This window comes from Gymnoscopelus microlampas, assembly GCF_963454915.1.
Source record: "Gymnoscopelus microlampas genome assembly, chromosome: 11".
In the NCBI taxonomy this organism is placed as follows: domain Eukaryota; kingdom Metazoa; phylum Chordata; class Actinopteri; order Myctophiformes; family Myctophidae; genus Gymnoscopelus; species Gymnoscopelus microlampas.
The window spans coordinates 7,452,629-7,470,828 of NC_139948.1; the positions used below are offsets into that span (position 1 = coordinate 7,452,629).

General features: G+C 42.1%; 1 pseudogene across 1 annotated transcript in view; it reads left to right on the top strand.

Annotated features, from left to right (window-relative positions):
• The window catches only part of LOC311055243, a 47,651-nt pseudogene extending 30,252 nt beyond the window's left edge, over positions 1-17,399 (top strand). Inside the window, exons 3-5 of the transcript XR_014602899.1 lie at positions 13,515-14,108; positions 14,232-14,351; positions 15,440-17,399. The product of XR_014602899.1 is annotated as an uncharacterized misc_RNA (transcript). The remainder of the gene's footprint in view (positions 1-13,514; positions 14,109-14,231; positions 14,352-15,439) is intronic.
• The last annotated feature ends 801 nt before the right edge of the window (positions 17,400-18,200 follow it).

The following is an 18,200-nucleotide window of genomic DNA, read 5'->3' on the forward strand; positions in this document are numbered from 1 at the left end:
TATATTTTGGTGCTATTTACTTTATATAGCCTACTGTTCTATGTTTGCATACTTTTGTTATGCAAATATATTATATATATATATATATATCTATATATATATATCTCTATCTATCTATCTATCTATCTATCTATCTATCTATCTATCTATCTATATATATATATATATATATATATATATATATATATATATATATATATATATATATATATATATATATATATATATATATATCAGCACAGAGAATGGCCGAGAACAGACAGTTTATCAGGGATCGAAAGTGAGTGTGTACTGTGTAGTGCAGTGATTCTCCAACGTTTTTATGTCAAGGACCCCCAAATTGACACTTGTTAGCCCGCGGACCCCCATTTGATAGATATGCCAGGGACCCCCATAAGAGACGTCTTTTTTTACGGCTCTAGCAGTGAATCTTAACCATTTTAATTTCAAGGACCCCCAGTTTGACATGCATTAGGGCTATGGACCCCCATGTAATGGCATTTCTATGTCTTGGACCCCAATTTATATAGTAAAGTCTATGTTTATTTAACTCTGAGAGTGTACAAATGGAACCAAATGGACCCCTTAGAGTCCATTTGGTTCCATTTGTACAGGTCCATTTGGTTCCATTTGTACACTCTCAGAGTGACAGACCCATAAGGGTCCATTTGGTGCCTAATCTATCATTTAGCTGGGGACCCCCTGGAACTCTGGACCCCACTTTGAGAACCAATGGTGTATTCGTGTGTACACACAGTTGTTGTCAGATTTAGAATATTGTTTATATCTTTCAGATACATTTTCTACAGTAATATAACCATATAAGATCAACACAAGTTAAACGCTGCACTTTGTTAAAAATTACACATTGTATTAGGAAAAGTTAATTTCCCTGTAAAACAGTAGTGTTCCCAGTACGTTTAGGGCAGGCGAGATCCCCCCCTCCTCCCCTCCGAAGGGGGGGGGGGGGGGGGGGGGTCTCTTCATGTTGTAGTTTAGTAATGAATTTTTTATTTGAAAATTTATTGGAGGATAAATCCCTTGAGATGTATCATCTCATCTTCCAGGGGGTCCTCAGGCACAACATACAAACAATGACAAAAAACAATCACCAAACATTCACTAACAAAACATACACATGAGACATACACACATAAGGGCTCTCACACCATCCCAGACCGTACTACATCAGCAACACATGTCATTTAAAAACTGAAAGTAAATAATGAGAAAATAAAAGTAAAAAGTGATCTATACAATCAAAAACAAAAACAAAAATCAGAAGCAAGAACAGTTCGTTTTAAGTGAATCAAGTAAGGACATTTTGAAAACAGGAAATGAAATAATTGATCTAATTGCAATTGGTAAATTGTTCCAGTCAGTAGGAGCTTTAAACTTAAAAGAACGTCTCCCAATTTCTTTTTGTATACTAGGTGTATCAAAATAAGGTTGTTGAGTGTGTCTTGATGGATAAATTGAACTGTGTGGATGTAAAAGCTCTTTTAAATAGGATGGATAATTAAAGTAAATACATTTAAAAACAAAAAGCAGCAGTACACAATGATGTGTACTGTAGGGACACCCAAGTACAAATCTACAGATATTGTAATGTGGACTACATTTAATGCATGAAGATGGGTCTCTGAGGTGTTCTGATAGATGATGTCACAATAATCAATGATAGGGAGTAGAAGCTGCTGAACAATGTGTTTTCTTATTTGAAAAGTAAAACAATTTCTTGATCTATACATTAATCTGAGACTATTATTTACTATGAATGAATGGCTCAAGCTGCTCTCAGAGCCCCTTTTATGCCAGGTGACTACAGGTACAGGTGATGGCCCAGACCCCCACCCCTGGCACCCCATGGCCATGGCATGAAGACATTTGCATCACTATAGGCGAGGGTTCATTGCTCTGCTGAATGGATACTAGTGTATTGGCTGTCTGGTGGGCTAAAGGCCCGATAGACAGGCAGGCAGGCAGGCAGGCAGGCAGGCAGGCAGGCAGACAGGCAGACAGACAGACAGACAGACAGACAGACAGACAGACAGACAGACAGACAGACAGACAGACAGACAGACAGGCAGGCAGACAGACACAGTAGATAGCAATTCAAATAAAAAATAGCCAATGTGCAAGCACTGTCAGCCTGTAGATCGGCTATTTTTTAAACAATTTGAATGATCTTGAACTTTTTAATGAAAAGGGTAGAATAATTTAGCACAAATATTCTGTTCTGGGGATCCCTGGCACAAACTATTTTCAGATTTTAAGGGAACAAGTACCATAAAGCAGTGGTTCTCAAACACAGACCCCTTATTTTAAAATATAAAGCAAATAAATATGAAGCTTTTATAAATGGGCTGATTGATGATTTTATATTATGTGGATTGGTTTCTTTATTTACTGTACTGCAATGTACTTGGTTTACAATTAAATGACACATCTATAACTTCTCTCTTGAGTTGTGTTTTCTTAACTTGAAGCAACATGGACAGGAGGACTCAACCATTGTTATTTAGGGAGGGGTGTGAGCATCATCATACACATACACACATACACGTCCCTCCTCATAGTAACAGCTTGGGTAGCCCCCCTTTTACTTGGTATGTTCCATCCACTGTCCCCTGGTTAACCTGGCCCTTGACCCAACACCCAGTGATGAGAGAGTCATTAGAGAGTTGCAACTTAAGATAATGGATGCATCAAGGAAGAGAAGTGCTGTCTGGACCCAATTTGACCAACTATCTGAAACATCAGCAAAATGCAAACTACGCAAAAAGACCTATTCTTACAAAGGTGGGTCCACAGGTAACCTGAAGAGACACATTAAAAACCAACATGTAACTGTGCGGTTGGAAGAGGTCAGGCAGGAGGAAGAAGAAGAAGACAGAGACACCAGCAGCAGTAGCACTGCAACAGCATCAGCCAGAAGCAGTAGTGGTCCGACTCCTGGTCCCACTAGCACTGCTACTACTTCAGCCAGCAGTTCTGCTGCTCCAGCAAGCAGTACCAGCACCACTGCAGCTGCTGTTGCAGGTACAAATCCCAGGCGCAGGGTAAGAGGAGCCCAAACAAACCTAACCCATTTTGTGACAAGGCCTATTGACCCAGTGAGGCAAAAGAAAATGGATGATGCGTTGGCAAGAATGGTTGCACGGGATTTTCAACCATATTCAGTTGTTGAAGACATCGGATTCCGTGATTTTGTGAAGGAAATCAATCCAAATTATGTCTTGCCAAGCCGGAAAACTTTGTCAACCAAAATTGTTCCTGATCTGCACAGGAGGACATTTGAGAGAGTCCAAGACAGCGTGGATAAGGCAGAATCAGTGTGTCTAACCACAGACTGCTGGATGTCCAGAGCCACTGATAGCTACATGTCTGTAACTTGTCACTTTATCAATGAGAACTTTGAGATGGTCTCCTGCCTGCTGGACTGCTTTGCGGTGGAAGAAAGACACACAGCTCAGCATCTGGCAAAAGAACTACTGCGGATTGCTAGTGAGTGGAACATTGAACACAAAGTTGCTGCCTGTGTTACCGATGGTGCTGCCAACATTGTGAAAGCCATGGGGCCCAAGGCAGAAGGAGGAACAGGATGGAACCATGCAATTTGCTTTGCCCACATACTGAACCTCATTATACGCAAAGGCATTGATAAGTTAAAAGATACAGTGGACAAGGTCAAAGCAATTGTGCAATATTTCCACAAAAGCTACAAGGCAACAGTTAAACTGAGGGAGCAACAAAACAGCACAGCAGGGTATACTGCTGGGGAACTGCGTCTCAAGCAGGAGTGTCCAACTCGGTGGAATTCCACTTACTACATGTTGAGAAGGATGCTTGAGACCAGAGAACCACTGATCGTCACCATGGCCTTGCTGAACGCAGAAGTGCCCATCCCAGTGACCATCCCATCACCAGAGGAGTGGGAGGACATGCAAACAGTCTGTGACATCCTGAAGCCCTTTGAAGAAGTCACGGTTGAACTTAGTGCTGAACGGTATGTGTTTTAAAATATTATTGTATTGTCATGTTGTAATACTGTGATGTTGAAGGCCTAATTTTCACTTGCACACAAGCAAAGCCTGTTAATCAAGCTTTAGGCTCCTGCTTGTCTGGCTTGACCTAGGTCATTACCATAGGATCTGGGCTTCAAAGACTAATAATAAGAAAGATACACACAGGCAGATTGACTGAGTGACTAGTTGCTTATTGTACTACAACAACAACAACAACAACAACAACAACTACTGCTGCTAATAATAACATTATTAATAGTGGTATTATTATTATTTATTTTAAAACATTTAAGAGGCCTAAACTTTCTTTCTCTTTCTCTTAGGTTTGTGACTATGTCAAAGGTGCTTCTTCAGATGAGAAGTCTGCAGAAACTCACTGCAAACTACCGTGGTGTGGACCTAAGAGATCCAGTGAGGATGATGGTGGAGACATTGATGAGGGAAATGGACTACAGGTTCGCCAGAATTGACAAGAACGATCTGTACCCCCAGGCAGCAGCATTGGACCCCAGGTTCAAACAGAAGGCCTTCAAGCGGGAAGAGGATGCTGAAAGGACCTTTGGGCACCTCTGCGGTATGGCATCTAAGGTCACATTCCCCAACCAGCAAGCTGAGGAAGAAGATGAACAGGCACAAGGGAGCTCCACACAGGACAGCAGCAGTATCTGGAGAGAGTTTGATGAGGACAACACTGGGCTTCAGAGCAGTAGGAACCCAACAGCTGATGCTCTGATGGAGGTCCGTGCATTTAGGGCGGAGGCTCGGATGCCCAGGTCCTCAAACCCTCTTACGTGGTGGGCCAGTTGAAAGCTGGTCTATCCCAGGCTGTGTCATGTGATGAAAACTAGACTCTGCATTGTAGCCACATCAGTGCCATCAGAGAGGGTCTTTAGCAAGACAGGGCAGCTGATAACAGAGAGAAGGAATCGGCTCAGTACAGCCAAAGTCAGTCAGCTGACATTCCTCAATTGTAACCTCAAGTAGAGGGATATATGTGGCCATGCAAACTGTAGCATGTCTTGAGTTTACAGTTTGTTTGCACTCAATGCACTGATGTTGAGTATTTTCTTTTTTGATTGCACATTTCATATTTTCAAGATTTCATTTAGGCTCTTTTTTCAATGCACATTTATCTAAACATTGTCTTTATATTTTATTTCATATTTTTTTTGCAATACTTCATATTTTCTTAATATTTGTAATTGTATTTTTTTTGTTTTTATTTGGGCTAAAGTCTTTATTTTTTAATGCACAATTTGTTTGCACTGAAGTTTGAGTATTTTCTTTTTTGATTGCATATTTCATATTTTCAGGATATTTGTGATTATATTTCATATTTGTTTTTCATTTAGGCTATATTCTTATTTTTTTCAATGCACATTTTCTAAACATTGTCTTTATATTTTATGTTAAATTTGTTTGCAATACTTGATATTTTCTTAATATTTGTAATTGTATTTTTTAATTTTATTTGGGCTAAAGTCTTTATTTTTAATGCACAATTTGTTTGCACTGAAGTAGAGTATTTTCTTTTTTGATTGCACATATTTGTAATTATATTTCATATTTGTTTTTAATTTAGGCTATATACTTATTTTTTTCAATGCACATTTATCTAAATATTTTCTTAATAATTGTGTTTGTGTTAGTTTGCACTGAAGTATTTTCTTTCTATTGCACATTTGTCTGTTATTGACATTTTGTACTTTTTATTCTTGTTCTTAATTCACCACAAAAAAATAATAAAAACTATTAAAAACCAGACTTTTTTTTTGTTATTCCTACTATAATTGTATATTACATGGATTGTGAGGGAATGGTGAGGGTCGGGAAAAGAGTTATGGTCGGGGTCCCTCGGGGATACTTCACTCGTCTCTTTCTTCACAGGACCTGGGGGAGAACTACTTTACCTCACTTTAAATAGTCCTACTGATTTGCGTAGGTATACAAATAAAATGACAAGACGATATAAAAGTTAAATGAAGGAATGTTGAGCAACTGCATGGCTGATATTATCAGAAACAGTTTTTGTTGCACTGTATAGTTCACATTATGGAATATAAGGATCGTAATCGTAATGTGACATCCCATCCCATCCCTGGGAGGGCGGCAGCACAACACCCCATAGCCTGGAGCGACGGTCGGCCAATAGATTTCAAGGTACGTCACGTGGTGTTCCGCTGTTGAGTCTGTGAACGTGAACGAACAGCAACGGACTCGAGTGATACGGCCGACCGACCAGGTCCATGCACACTGGGAGATCCCAGCTTCCGGAAGTAACGAACGAACGACATGAACGAAATGAACGAATCTTTTTACTGAACGACCCTGAATGATCCGGTTCACTGAAATGAACGATATTTCCCATCACTAATGTATTGTGCATCATTGTAGGTCAAACCATTAAAAAGTTCATTTTCACGGCAGCCATTTTGGATTTTGGTCTCTCACAAAGTTTCCCCGCCCCTTTTAAAAATACACCCCGGCCAAATTTGTTTAATAACCCTCCTAGATGACAGATCCATTGAGAAACGGACCTTTGCTCTCCGCGGTCACGGAAGTGCCAAAAATGACCCTAATATCAAGTACGGCGAGGAAGAGAGGGCGTTAGCACTCCTTTTCCCCAACTCCCCGCTCTTAAGATCATGAATATGGGCATTTATCCTGAAACAAGGAAATAAGGTGGTAAGGTCCCGTTCAGGTTACATAAAGGGTTCGGCCCAGACGTCAGAAGTGTGTTCGATTCTGGAAGGAATTATGGCCGCAAACAAAACTAAATGCAAAGCCTTGATGATAGTTACAGACAGTGACTATTGTTTCAGAGGTGGAAATAAGGAGCTAGATGTATGGGATGGTCGGGGCTATATCAATGTCAAGGGTCAAGAGTTGGCTCAGGGCAATCTTTGGCGACTCATTTCTTTTTAAAAATTCAGCCCAATACTGAGGATGACACATTCACTGCAAATGGCAACTGTGAGGTGGATGCCTTGGCTCAGGATCGATCTGACAGGTTTAAGATACAGCATGTTGCGGTATTGACTCCTGCCGAGTGGCAGGAGGAAGGAGGGACCATAGCGGTTCCAGAGAGTGAGGAATGGAATCTCCTTACTCAGGTCCACACAGGACTAGGGCATGTGGGTTCCCGGCGTGTAAAAATATTTCTTGATGAGAATAATATCAGAACAAAGTCTCCCATTAAAACAGTCCCAAAAGATCAGAAAGGCTTGCGAGAGGTGTGCGGCTGCGGGAGGTTTTAAGAAAACCCGTACGGTAGACCGGGCTATTGTTTGCGAAGAAATAGGTAAACATTTCAGTGCAGATATAGCCGGACCGTTGTGCGAGAGAACTAAGGCAGGTAACAGCTATTTTCTGGTAACGGCAGACAACGGATCTAGTTGGAGACAAGGACCGGCCGTCCATAAAGGGAGTGGTTTGCATGCGACCATCGGTCGAGGATCTGGGTCCACTGCCGGGAGCAATTCCCAGGACCAGGGTGACTATAGTTGAACCTGCACGGGTCAGATCCTCGGCTTTGGCGTGGTTTGCAAAACTGCGGTCTGGAGCTCCATTTATTTATAGTTAAAATAATGTTGGTGCTGTCTCTGATCTGCAGGTGACGAGAGAGGGATGGAGCCGGAGGTGACGGAGGTTAGCGTCCTAGAGGATGCCCTCACCCCGGTTTCGGCGTCACCTGACACTAAGAGACTGAGTGGGAAGCACCAGGTTCGAAAGAATACGGGTGCAATATTTAGTTGCATGCCGTTAGCTTTCCTGACCTGATCGTTGTTTTTGTGGTCTAAAACAAATAGACAAAAATTACCTAAAAACTGCGTGTGATTTATTCTGTGCAATTAATGCTACCGGCTTTCAGCTAAATGGTTCCGATTGTGACTCAAATTGGTGGACTGTTTCCCAACTTAGATTTTGGGATAACATTGCATACAATTGGAAGACACACCGTACCATGTTAAATGAAACTCACTTGATTCAGTTGTTCTCCTACTGGGAAAAGGCACCGACACAAAATGTGACGTGTGCTCGGTTCATCACACGAAACAAGTGGATGACTCCCAGTGGGAGTGATTATGCTGACTGGACAAAGTGGACATGGATAGCAAATTGCACTTTTAGGCAGAGTAAGGGGATCTGGGTTACGGGGGAAATGGACCTAGTGAGTCGAGAGTCTGAGTGGCAAAATTATACAGCCAGCCGCACGAGACTTGACGACCTTTGAGTTCTATCCCTGAAATTCAGACGGACACCGTTTGCAATTAGTACATTTTTTTATTTGGTGCCAATGTAAATTTTGATCCGGAACCGGTAGAGAAAATGCCGGTGCCCGAGAGACTCCACCATAAAATAATGGCAGGAGAAATGACCTACAATTCGTGTTCTGTGGACCCAGGTGAGGGCAAGGTTGAATGTCACCGGCCTTATACCACTGATAAATGGTTTAACTGGACGTTGTTCAAAACCTCTATTGATTATCATCTGTCCAGTTACCCACCTGGGTTGCCATGGTTGAAAATGTTAAATTTGCCCTTGATTTTAATAGGCCTGTTTATACTGCTGGGTCTCTTACAAAAAGCAGGTTTACTGGGGACATTGTTAAAAGGGTTGCAACACATATTCAGGGGTTTAGGGAAGTTGCTATGTTGCACTCTCCGCCTTATCTGTATAGGCAGGAAACCTGTGGTCTCCTCACAGGCAGCTGATGCACGGAGACAGCGTGCAAAGCCCGGTCAAAAGGTCAATTTGCTGCCTTTGCATCGAGGCGGACATAACAAGCAACGATGAGGTATATAGAAATGGTCAAAAACAAACCCTTAGAGGAGTTCACGCAGGTTTGACTGTATGATGAATTAAAAAAAAACTAAAAGAGGGCGAGTTTGCCTGTGAGGTATGATGCTGTACTATATGTATATATATATACATACATAGGACAGCATCATTAAGAGACACTTCAAGCAAATGACTGCACTCGGAACCATAGGCGACCACGGACGGCGAAAACTCAACCACATTTGACTATGACACAGCTGCAATGACCCAAGACACGGGGAATGCGCTGGTGAGTGTGGTTTCCTGTTCAAAGAGAGCTTTCAAGTGCTATTATGGTAGACTCATTGTGTGGCACGGTAACTATTGCCTGTGCCCTGATGAGTTAATCATTATGGCCTTAATACTGTTTACAGTAGTTCTGCCTAAGAAACGATGCGATCGTGTACACTTTGGGCTATTGCTATTTCTGGGGTGTTGTCTGACAAGGTTACATGTCGCCTTTCCGACATGTCGCCTTTCCGACGTTAACGAACCCTATACCTAACCCTCACCCTAACCCTAACCGCACGCGGAAGCCACTAGTCGGAGTGGCGACATGTCGGCGTGGAAGACGGTTACCATCTGACAATCCTCAGAATGATAATGTGTGAACGATCGCTCGGTCTGGGGCTTATTTGGGTTGGTATGGGAAGTCTAGACACCCATCTTAAATGGTGGACACCAACTTTGTATGTCATAGCCCTGTGCATGCTGGTGGGACAAATGGTGCATGTATATTTCCATTGTGTTGCCCGGCTGCTGGCTATGATGGTGGGCGAGGCCCTGCTTATGGATGCACTACTGGCTTACCTAGCCGTGCTGGTGTTATCTCTAAGACCGGGGCCTCGTAAGAGGGAAATGGTGCGGGCCACTGTCGTATATTGGTTAATAACAGCACTAATGATAGTACTCAAGATTCTGAGCCTTTTCGATCTGATTTCTGCTCTTATCCCCCTGCTAACAGAGGGCTTAGTTTTAGCCTTTTTAAAAGGGAGGCAGACCAGAGTCGGAAAGGTAATCATGTGCAGCCATGACAGGATTGTGGCCCGTGACCAAGCTCATGGATAATAAAAATTAAAAGAATTATGATATACATATAAACTATATATGTATCAAATTCAAAAAAAAAAAAAAAAAAACATTATACGGTAATAGAATAAAATAGATTATCATTTATTTCTTGTTACAGGGTCCAGCAGTTCGGGAGTTAACTCTTTTGACTCCGGACTCAGACTCAGTCATTTGGGTCATGTCAAGTCCAAACCCAAGTCCAAACGCAAGTCCAAACCCAAGTCCTAACCCAAGTCCTAACCCAACATTCAATTGAGGAAGATATTGTAAGCAGGAGGACCCCAATTCCGGTCCCGGCTGAACCCATGATTTTATATACCCCTGATGGGGGTTCCCTTTCCGAAAGTCAGTTGAAAGAGGGCCCGCGGGTATGGCTTAAAGCAGCTTGGGGGAGTGTAGGTGAAATTCCCCCAGGGTCTGTGATGTTCCATCCCAAGGGTCATGAGGTGAATGGATAGCGGGCTCAACCTTGTGGCACAACATTCATACGAACCCCGCTTTAGGGACGATGGTGAGTGGGACATGCCACAGGGAGCTGCACCTGTCACTGTCGTGATTTATGACCATCCAGAAGGGTCCTGGTGCATGCTGTGGCGTACTCCCCAGGATCAGGAAGCTGAGATGATGTGCTTGGTGGCCCTGACTCCTCGCCTGGAAACCCAGTTCCATGTGAGGAAGCTTTGTGGAGTTACCTTCCTGGGGCATCCGGAGGGGCCTGACTACAACGTGGAGAGGTCCAGGGACGGGGCCGAGGTTCTGCCAAGGCCAAGAGAGGGTGTCATGGTTGGGCTAAGATATGGCCTTGTCATTCCGCGGCCTTTGTTGACCCCGCGGCAGCTGGGTGACCTTGCCAAGCAACGCGCTCTGCTGAAGAAGAGGAACAAGCGCGGGGGGCGTCAACGTAGGCGTTGGAACGCCAATCCACTCACTGTTGCTGTGGACACTAACTCTGCTCCTTGATGCCAGCCGTCACACCACAGCCACAACTTCCTCTTTCGCAATGACTTGCTAAAAACTGTACTTTTCGCTCACATGACCTAAATGGCCATGGCAACAGCTGAAATGTTTTAACTGGTAGAAGGAAAAACCATGAAATAATCTAACCAGCACCATATAAGGTTTAGCTACTGAAATGATCTAACCCGGAGGGAGGCGATCCCATATTTGGTGTGTCGGATGGAGCCAAAATTGTATAAATACTGCTGTATATCTCTGTTCTGGGGGGGTTTGGTAGAGAAGCTTGTGTGAGGTGTCACTTGTTTGTGCCTTTTAACCGGGCGACGGACATAGCCTTGCGCGGACTTCTCCCGTTTTAGCTCTCTCTGATTAGTTCCTTTTGGCGGCCACACTGCAACGAGGTTGCGGGGAGCGATAATGGATTCTGCTGTATTCAACTGGGACCTTGGCATTGCCCATAATCTGGTTGAATAAACAGAGAATTTTGTCAGCTCCTAGCATTACCGATTGCTTGGTCGCTTAATCTTAGGCAGCCTTATTGCATGGGAAATGATAGATTATTTCCAGATCTGGTCTGGGGATGTGTTTGTCAATGACCGTGCAGTTCACAGGAATTGAGGAATATTATTCAGATTTAACATTCAAACAAGAATTCATGGCATTGCCCGTATCTTGGTTGAATTAAGTTGAATTTGGGGATATTTTTCTGCCTGTGCCAGGCACCTTAGATTTAGGAAACGAGGAGATTTTCTCACTCACACTTGGGTGAGTGAGAAAATATGCAACAGAGGTTACTATAAATAGAAATAGGCATTTTAGAGTGTGTTCTCAGTGCAGAGAGGTTAATAGTTTCACAGCTACATTTGGTCTGAAGACTTCTCGGCGCGGGGCACGCGCTATCTGGGGTGCAACGGCACTGCCACTGCTACACTTATTGGGTTTAAATTCATAGGGTTTATAGGTTTTGCTGAAACTATCGAGGGTAGTAGAAATTAGGAGTGTTTTAATTTCTTCTATTTTCGTCAGGCCATTACAGCACCCGCATGCTTAAAAGCATACATTTGTTTGTTGTTACTTGTTAGCACGTAGCACTCATTAGCATGCTCTATAGCAACAAGTAGGTGTTCACTCTCCATTCCGACATCTCACCACTCCGACTAGTGGCTTCCGCGTGCGGTTAGGGTTAGGGTTAGGGTTAGGTATAGGGTTCGTCAACGTCGGAAAGGCGACATGTCGGAAAGGAGAAATGCACCCCAACAAGTATTGCCAAACAGCGCCCACCTGCTATATTTGTCCACCAACACGGTCGCGGAGGCTCTGCTTTTGCCCAATGACCACTTTAATAAGCTTCGCTGGGCTTACACACCTGAAACAAATTAATTAACGAGTGGAGCAACACACCGAGCAGCGTTCACAACGAGACACACTCGGTCTCTGTGAGTGGATGAGAGGCAGTGCGCATGTCCGTACACCATGTGAAACCCGACACCTATCCCCTATCACCTATCACCTAGACCCAACTTTGAGAATAGATTAACAGCGGTATTTTTTTTATCGCACGATAAGAGTCCGCCGTTAACTTAGCCCGGTAACGGCGTTAACGGCCCGGCCTTAATACATATATATATATATATATATATATATATATATATATATATATATATATATATATATATATATATATATATATATATACATATATACATACATACATACATACATACATACATACATACTGTACATACATATACACCTTATAGCTTGTTTCGACAAATTTCGACCGATAAATAGGTCATGTAGCCATTTAATACTGAGTATTAACAACTACAGCTGCTATTTTAAATTGTTGATATGTGTTACATTCCATGCAGTCCATTTGTCCACCTCAACACGCAGACATGCTGATGTGATACCCTCACAATAAAAATAAGAAACGTACTGGACCATACTTTAAATAAAAAGTGCTTACACATTTTCAAAAAAATAAAAGTTACTTCACAAGTTGCTTCACAATTGTGAGGGTATCACACTGACATACTGTCACCTGATTGACATTTATCAATCATAACCTCAGACACGCCAAATTATTGCTTTTAGCATTGGAAACTAGCATTTCACATGTGAATTGAGCAGGTGAATTAGTCATGTCCAGGTATTTGACAATTTTACCTTATAGTAATGTATTGCAGTCATTCCTATTGCTGGTAATGAGTTTTTTATTTTAATTTAGGCTTTTGAGAGTTAATGTTTGATTTGATATATGGTAATGTTCAAGATTAACTATATGCTGACAAAAACAATAATCATACTAGACTTCACAATAATTGTGAATGTTGTGTGTAGTGTCCATTGTCTGTTTTGCTTCAATGATGTATTTTGGAAAATAAATAAATAATCATTGTGATGGGTGTTATAACAGATTAAGTTGTGGTAGTTATAATGTGCTGTTACGCTGAGCTCATAATGCCTTTTGACCAGCCCTTACAATACTTATACACCTTGTTATAAGTTATCATTCATAATTATAAACATTTATAATGAGTGTTATGAAGCCTTATAACACACATTATGAATGTGATCATAATGCCTTATTATGTTATCTTCATATACTGTGTTACTTGTCATTTGATGTTACAGAAAAGAACTGCAGGAGACTTTGTGCCAGTATACCTCCGACACTCTCATTGACATTGCCACAGTGACAGAATTCTGTCAGTCACGTTCAGAATGGATAGCCGATCGGAAACTAGAGAAAAAAACAATGAATGACATAAAAAAGGAAGAAAGTCAAATTGATCTGAGCTTTGGCCATGTGACCGGGTCCGAGGACACAGGTCAGGCTGTTGTAGAATATGCAACGAGCAAGCTGACCATGATTACTGCTGATGCAAGGCGGGAAGATCTGAAGAAGAAGTTAGGTGAGGTTCTTAGGGAAACTAGAAGAGGTTTGGAAAAGCTGAACCCGTTTGTGGCTGCTGTGGAATCACTGGCTGTTACCTCTCTGCATGTCTTTGCGGAGAAGAAGCAGGTGTTACAGCTGCCTGTAGGGACAAACTTTAAGAGTGTTCAGGCTGTCATCACTGCTGCAAAGCTGGTCTGCCCACTCCTCCTGCAGTTTAAAAGAGCAGATACCTTCTTCTCTCCCAGCTTTCACAATGTTGAAGAACATTCAACATATTTGGATAAATATGTATGCAAAACCAAGCTCATCTGCGAAATGTTGGAGAGAAGGTAAATTAAGCAAACTGCCTTTGGTTTTCAATGCTTTATTTCTTTATTCATTACAAAATATGATTCATTGTGCACAAGCCAGTACAAAATATTCATAAATTGAGTAAGGTTTCTCATTCATAGCGCTGTCAGAGAATTTGGGAACATGAAGATTACAAAAACTGTGGTCCAACTACCTGCATATTTGTCTGAAGGTGACATAGAGGAAATGCTACGTCATATCAAATTGCTCACTGATGTCAGGTATGTATTATGTCTCAGTGGATTAGACATATTATAAAAGGTGTAGGATTGCACTAAAATAGGTGTCCAGTCACTGCTGGTGGTGTTGTAAAATGTGAAGTCCACTACTTAAGAATGAAACATATTTACATATATCAGAAGCAGAAGGCTCTCATACCTGCAGGGCTTGTTTTACAGTGCCTAAAAGTATCAATATGCATTGGCATGCAGTTGTCTAGTCCTCTGGCATAGGCTAATCACAGCGCATCTTTTCCGGGACTTGGCAAAACACGTAACAACTGTTGGTCTGTAGCAGACTACGCCGGCTCGTGTGGAACAACCACGGCATGGATGCGTTTGTAATGACAACTAATAACAGATTAATGAAAAAGAAAATACACCGTTGACCGCAACAAATAGCATAAGTAGTGATATGCTTATGGGCTCTTCTCTATGCTATGGGGGCTGCTGGAGAAACTGGACGGCAGGGGCAATTCTGCAAATAGACCCCATGGCTAGTCATTTGGGATCAATATAAGTATAGGAATAAAAGGCTATATGTTATTTTGATCCAGACTTCTAATTTAAGTTAATAGATTCACGTTATTTTGAACAGAGAATTGCACTTGTAACATCAATTATATTGACTCGCTGGGGTGACAGGTTGACATGAAAGGTGTGTTGCTGGCCTGCCTAACCTTTTTGGCACACAGTAGACTGGGGTAGCTTCCCATTAGAACGTGTGTGGACATTATTGTTATTTAAATGACGATCGGTTGCAGCCGCCAGATTTATCAACACACTGTCCTTTTTTTACGCTGTGATTGACAGGTTACACCTACTTGATAAATCACATGTGAGCAGTGGCGGACTGGCCATTTGGCGTACCGGGTAAATGCCCGGTGGGCCGATGGGCCAGTGGGCCGCTGGGCAAAAAAAAAAAAAAAAAAGTCATTTCCGGGTCGTGCAGCTCAATTATTAGTTACGTTAATGTTTGGGCTGGGATGCTTTCCAGCAGGGGCCTCAGTGCGGCTGCAGAGTTCATGTGCAGGGCTGGGCTGAAGCAGTGAAATGCAAACTCACGATACTGTTTCTATTCTCTCTGACAGGATGGGCCAACACTTTACAATTTGGTTCATGTTCCAGGATGACTCCTCCTCTGGCTTTATGAAGGAGTTCAGCGATCGTCGTTTAGGGATGTTCCAGTCTCTAGCTGAATTGAATGAAATTGCTGTCCAGCTAGATACGATGAAGAAGGGTGCTCTGATCTCCAGTGTAGCAGGTGGCTCAGTAGCGGTAGTTGGAGGTGTGCTCACCATTGCTGGTGGAGTTGTAACAGGTGGAGCGTCCCTAGTTATAACCGGGGTGGCCTTAGGAGTTGCCTGTGGAGTCAACAGTTTAGTCACCAAAGGCACAGAGATCGTAGTAAACAAAAAACGAAAAAAGAGCGCTAATGAGATAATGAGCAAATTCAGGGAAGATTTAAGGTGCCTCCGGGAGTATATAGAGGAGGTGTCTAGTAAAGCAAACACCACGCTGGGAAAGGACAATGTGGATCTGGTAGGATCTATCAAAAAGGCCAACAAAATTATTAAAAAAGGCATTAAAGCTTCAATAGATCATGTTAAACCAGAAACAGACTAGGGAGTAAGAGGCCAGGGAGGAGCGGATATGGGCCAGGGAGGAGCAGAAATAGGCCAGGGAGGAGCAGAAATAGGCCAGGGAGGAGCAGAAATGGGCCAGGGAGCAGCAGAAATAGGCCAGGGGGCAGCAGAAATGGGCCAGGGAGCAGCAGAAATCGGCCAGGGAGCAACAGAAATTGGCCAGGGAGCAGCAGAAATGGGCCAGGGAGCAGCAGAAATGGGCCAGGGAGCAACAGAAATCGGCCAGGGAGCAGCAGAAATGGGCTGGGAAGTAGCAGAAATGGGCCAGGGAGCAGCAGAAATTGGCCAGGGAGCAGCAGAAATTGGCCAGGTAGCAGCAGAAATGGGCTGGGAAGTAGCAGAAATGGGGCAGGGAGCAGCAGAAATTGGCCAGGGAGCAGCAGAAATTGGCCAGGTAGCAGCAGAAATGGGCCAGGGAGCAGCAGAAATTGGCCAGGTAGCAGCAGAAATGGGCCAGGGAGCAGCAGAAATTGGCCAGGGAGCAGCAGAAATAGGCCAGGGAATAGCAGCTAGTAGTACCATCGCTTTAAATGCTGTTGGCCTTGGTTGGAACATGATGAATGTCTGCAAAGACAGCATTAGTCTGGCTAAAGGCAGCAAGAGTGAAGTCGCACAGCTAATCCAAGCCAGAGTTTCACTGTGGCATTCAGAGCTAAACTCATTGACGAAGATCGACTACTATCTGCGTGAAAGCATGCGGACATCAGCGGAGAAGAAAAATCGCCTCGAATCGCCATTTTATCCAGAACATATGATTTGACACTCTGATCCAGTGGCAGAAAAAGAAAAAAAATGTCTTGGTTATTTTTATTATTTTAAACTGTATAATGAACCAGTCAGTGATTTAAGAAAATATACAACAACAATCACATTTTGCTTTTTTTCCAGTTTCTAATATCCCACTTTAACTCCTTCATGCAGAATCCTGAGCAGGAATTTATGAAGCTAGACTGTCATTCTTGGAATCTGTTCTTCAGTACTCCTTTTCGCTGATGATTCTGCTCTCCTAGTCTCTCACAATGATAAATCAAAGGTGGAATAATTACTGATGGCAAAACTCCACAAAATCAGAATCTGGTTATCGGACAATAAGTTGTCTCTCCATCTTGGCAAAACATTAGGGTCTAATGAAAGCCTAAAGATGTACCTTATGGTTCAGAGTCGTAGTACTGTAGGAGTTACAGCCAACGAAGAAGCCTGCACATTGGACAAACTATCTGGAGAGAGTGTGGCACTAAAAGTTATCTCAAAGGCCAACCAAAAAGTTAAATGTCATAGATAGAAGCGCTCTTGAAATATATTACATGTAGTCCTTTGCTATTTTACTTGTTTAGCATTAACGTTGTATGAATGTACTTATTAAGGATAATATTTTTGATGTACTGTATGTTGGCACCCCCCCCCCCCCCCCCCCTCCCCGCACCCCACCAAAATAAAGAAAAAGTAAAAACATGGCGAACACATTGGCACTCAAGGGACCACAATGGAACAACTCAATGGTGTTTTATCCTTCTGACAATACTGTATATGGTCATGTATATGACAGGAAAAACATAAATATAATATATTTTTTCACCTGAGTATGAAGTGTTTATACATTTGTTTCTCTCCAAAATATGGTTAAATTGTTCATAAATATATAAGTATATATATATATATATATATATATATATATATATATATATATATATATATATATATATATATATATGTGTGTGTGTGTGTGTGTGTGTGTGTGTGTGTGTGTGTGTGTGTGTGTGTGTGTTACGGCTGTGATCATATTTTTGTTTTATTTGTTTATGTTCTGTTATCTCATTTGGATTTTTTCCTTATATAGAAAAATATAAGTATATATATATATATATATATATATATATATATATATATATATATATATATATATATATATATATATATGTGTGTGTGTGTGTGTGTGTGTGTGTGTGTGTGTGTGTGTGTGTGTGTGTGTGTGTGTGTGTGTGTGTGTGTGTGTGTGTGTGTGTGTGTGTTACGGCTGTGATCATATTTTTGTTTTATTTGTTTATGTTCTGTTATCTCATTTGGATTTTTTCCTTTATTTTTTAAAGATATTTTTTGGGGCTTGATAGTGTACAGTGGAGATAGACAGGAAACAGGGAGAGAGAGATAGGGAGAGACATGCAGCAAAGATCGCGGGGAACGGGACTCGAACCCGCGAAGCGTTGTC